This window comes from Mus pahari, chromosome 14 (assembly GCF_900095145.1).
Source record: "Mus pahari chromosome 14, PAHARI_EIJ_v1.1, whole genome shotgun sequence".
Taxonomy (NCBI): Eukaryota; Metazoa; Chordata; class Mammalia; order Rodentia; family Muridae; genus Mus; species Mus pahari.
Genome location: NC_034603.1, coordinates 47,382,920 through 47,387,115, shown reverse-complemented (window position 1 = coordinate 47,387,115; position 4,196 = coordinate 47,382,920). Strand labels below are relative to the sequence as shown.

At 51.3% G+C, this 4,196-nt stretch overlaps 1 protein-coding gene and 1 non-coding gene across 3 annotated transcripts in view; one reads left to right on the top strand and one right to left on the bottom strand.

The window, feature by feature from the left end:
* Rab11fip4 (RAB11 family interacting protein 4) overlaps positions 1-4,196 on the bottom strand; it is a 107,309-nt gene that overhangs the window by 61,095 nt on the left and 42,018 nt on the right. The gene's annotated exons all lie outside the window — the stretch shown is intronic.
* LOC115065392 lies at positions 796-898 on the top strand. Its single transcript, XR_003845188.1, has one exon. It is a non-coding gene; the product is annotated as a U6 spliceosomal RNA (small nuclear RNA).

The following is a 4,196-nucleotide window of genomic DNA, read 5'->3' as shown; positions in this document are numbered from 1 at the left end:
TGTTAGTTTAATTTGTAGGTTCTAGATAGAGGGCCTGGGAGAGAAAGATAACATTCTTTCTCCTCCACACAGATCAGTCTCCTGCCCAGTGTGAGGGGCTAGCCTGCAATAGAGTGCTTGCATTACCATACCAGAGACCCTGGGTCTGGTCCCAGCACGCTCCCACAAAAAGCCAGAGTTCTGCCTTATCATGGGATTTCAGCCATATTTGTTTTCCTGGTCAAGAGCGTGGCAGGGATGGGAGGAGCTCAGGTGTTCACCTCCAGGGAGCCTTCCGAACATCTCTGCCCTGGGACCAGGTGGTCCCCACCCTGCAGGAAGGCCTAGAGCTGAATTTCCCAATTAGGTAGGACCCACTGATGACAGGGGTGGGGACAGAAGTTGAGTGGAGATTAGGGGCAGCACCCCTGGGGCAAAAGATATCAGTGAACAAAAGACCTGTTTTACAGCCTGAGATGTCAGCATTTTCTAGGCTCTGTGCTGGGTTAGCAGGTCTTCCTGGAGAACCACACCAGTTTCCACTCCCAGTTAGTGCAGCAAAAGTGGCACAGGTAGAAGTTTGAGATTTTGCTATCAGCCCTTCAAGGATCAAGAGGTGAACCCAGGATCCTCGGGCTAAATGTTTCTTTTAAAAAATTATATTAAAAAAAAAATCACAATTTTGAACCCAGCTTGGTAGCATATACTTGTAATCTCATCTACTTCAGAAGCTAAAGCAGGAGGATTGCTCAAGGCAGAGGTTTGAAGCCAGACTGGACAACAGGGAGACTTTCATCTCAAATAAACAACATGAAGGCTTGCTTCCACAGAACACACTAACACTGCAAAAAAACACAGAAGATCAACAGGACCCCTGAGCAAGGATGACATGAACATCTCTGAAGAATTCCACATGAAAAACAAACAAACAAAACAAAACAAACATGGACCAACTCTGCCCCCAAGACCAGCCAAGTGGGCTTCCATCTGTCTACTTCCTGAAACCAATAGCATCAACTGGGTCATAGGCACTGCCTCCCCATCCCTGGCAGTGACAGGGCCTGGCTTAGGACACATGGGACGTGCCCCAGAAGATCACAGGGAGACTCAGAGGCAGGAGGCTGAGCACCGTTCCTGGCAGAAAACCAGTCCTGTCTGTCATAGCAGCAGATGTGAAGGCAGGAACCCGGTGGGCCTCACTGCCAGTGAGCGTGACCGCCAGGCTGGAAAGGACACGCTGGAGGATGGGGGAAGAGAAGCCGTGAGGAGGGACTGCTCCCGTGGCAGCTACGGCATTTAAGGTGAGGTCAGGAAAAGCACCTTCAAGCCACAGAGGCACAGGTGAGACTGACGCAGCAATGCGGCCACTGTCATTAGAGGCATCAAGAAAGGTGGGGGATTCCTGTGCGGGATAAAAGTATGAGAGCCCAGGCGTAGCTGGGAGGGGCTCAGGGCCTCCAGTTTTATGATTTCTTTCCCAAGTGCCTGTGCATAGCGTGAATTTTGAGGCCTTTGAACTGACCTCCTGAGTGCTTCTGGGTTTCTAGGTAGAAACCAGTTCCTCCCCAGCACAGATGTGACCTTCCCATCTTGGGTGACCTTCCATCTGGTATTCATCCACCCAGCCCGTGTGTCCCACTGGTGGAGCATGACCTGAGTTTCTTTTGACCGTGGTCTTTATCGCCACAGTGGAAAGCAAATTATAGACAGCAAAGAAGACAAAAAAGGTCAGGATGGCTGGGAACCCCTTGAGGTGGCAGGGACCAGGGCAGAAGTTCAGGCAGAGGTGAAACCCCATAGGGTGTGGTGAGAAGTTAGGACTTTTCTTCTAACAAGATTGTGACAGGGGCTTGGAGGCTCCGTTGTTAAAGAGCACCATCAGGTCACTTACACCTGTGGGGCCCACAGGGGATTAACAGCAAGATAATTCCTGGCTTCTCGGCTTTCATTCTGTGTCTGTCTCCTTGGCCTTAAAACTTTGGTCAGACCCCTGCTCATCTCTGCCCGTGACACAAGTGATGAGTGGCCCTCATGTTATCTAATATTCCCTGCCCCCTTCGAGGCTGAAGTCTCCAAGATAAGATGGAGTTTTCCTTGTGCTCTTCCAGTCTCCTCGAGTAGCACCCAGTCACATCCTCAGTCTGGGTTCCAGAAAAATCCTAGCAGACTTATCATCCACGATGAGACTGACCCACCCCTCCAAGCGGGAACACTGGCCCCGTGATGGAAATGGAAGCTGCTCTCCCTGCTACGCAGGAGCCATGGTCTCCTAGGAGCCCGGCTGAGCTCAGCAACAGTGGGGTGATCTCTGGAACCACTCTCAGAGCCATGAGAGTGACCAACTGCCGGTCTGACTATCACAGCTCTTCCTCTACATAAGCCTGCATCTCAGGGCAGGATCCTGCAGAGGGGCGTGGCGGGGTGGGGGTGCTCTCCACTGTGCCCTGTAAGCCTGCATCTAGCCTTCCCAGCGGGTCTCTCCGACCAGTTTGCTCTCCCAGGCAGGTGGAGGAAGCCAGGACTCTGGCCTAGGACTCTGTTAGGAAGATTTAGCATGGGAAGGTCTCAAGCAAGAGCTTGCTGAGGAAGGATGGAAGGACAAGGGAGATTCTGGGGAACACAGTAAAGACGACCCCCTTGCTCTGGCTGAAGCCACTCCATCTGAGAGGTGAAAGTCCCACACAATTTGCACGTGCTGTGGAGTTCCTGGCACGATGGCACTGTCCCTTTCAGACGTGGACCTTTGATGTCAACAGCAGTGATTCTGGTCTAATGCCTGGATGCTTATGATCTTGGGCAGGGCCTCCCTCCTTTCCCAAGATATTTTCTGGGGATCTCAAGGCTGTTAATTTTGCTTACAGAGAAGACAGCCCACCTCCTTGTATCTCTGTGACCTTATCGAGTATGATCCCATCAGGTGTCCCTCGGGAGCCATCCTGTGATCTCATGTGGGTTTCTAAGCAACCCTTTGAAGATAATAGTCTTCAATCTTACCAAAGTCCTACCTGGGACTATAAAAGACTATGAAGTAAGTCTCTCGCAGAGAATCCCACAGCTGTGCTCTCTGTCTGTCTTTATTTCTAGAAACCTCCCCCCTTAACCCTCACGGTTAAAATCTATATTAAAAAGCTTTACAGTAAAAAGATCAACTCTGCTTCCGGCCTTCCTTGAAATCCATGTCTATGTCAAAGTCGCACATTCCAGTTTGGCCTGAGGTGAGGCCCTTAAAAGATCAGGGGAGCTCCTCGGGCTGCAGTGGGCAGAGGGGAGCTGAGTCTCCCACTTCTGTGCCCCTTGACGAGTCCCAGGTCCTGACTTAAGGACCTAGAAGGCAATTCTGGCAGTTGTATGGAAAGTTTGCCATAGAAAGGCAAGAGGGTAAAGGGTGTGGGGTTGGAAGACAGCTTCAGGTTCTGCAAGGGTGGGGAGAAGGGCTCAGGAGACTCAAGACATGTTCTAGAACAAACCCACAGGTCTTTGCAGTGCTCCCAGTGAGGAAGGGAGGACAGAAAGGAGGGAGGGAGGGAGGAAGCAAGGATAGGCTTGTTAATGACAATTGGCCTTGGAGCAGCTAGATGGGGAGCCTACGAGGTACAGTCGTACAGGGTGGAGGAGGGGAGTGGATGGAAGAGCACAGCACCAGGCTGGGACCACCCTCAGGCACGTGTCTGCAAAGGCACCGTCCACCGTGTCACACACAGACCCTTGCATCTTGTCCTGTGCTACCTCAGATAAGCCACCAGACACAGGGAAGTCCCTGTTAGGAGCCCTGCCTTAAGTTTTCTGTAAGCTACTTTGATAGTTTCAACTCAGCTCAGAGGTAGAGGAAGAGGAGGTATGGCCTTGCTAAGACATAATTCAGAACACCTGGCAAAAAGGAGCTCAGGGAAGGACTCAGGCACTAGTCCAGGCTGAGGCTGCTAAGGAGACATGATAGCTGAAAATGCAGTTTAAATTAGATAATATGTCGCATCCATCCTAAATTTCCTGCAAGTGACAAGGCTGTTGTAGTTATGTGAGAGAGGGCCCTTGTGATCACTGAGAATTACAGAATCCAGGACAGCCGGGTAGTGGTGGCACACACCTTTAATCCCAGCACTCGAGAGGCAGAGGCAGGTGGATTTCCGAGATTGAAGCCAGCCTGGTCTACAGAGTGAGTTCCAGGATAGCCAGGGCTACACAGAGAAACCCTGTCTCGAAAGCCCCCCTCCAAAAAA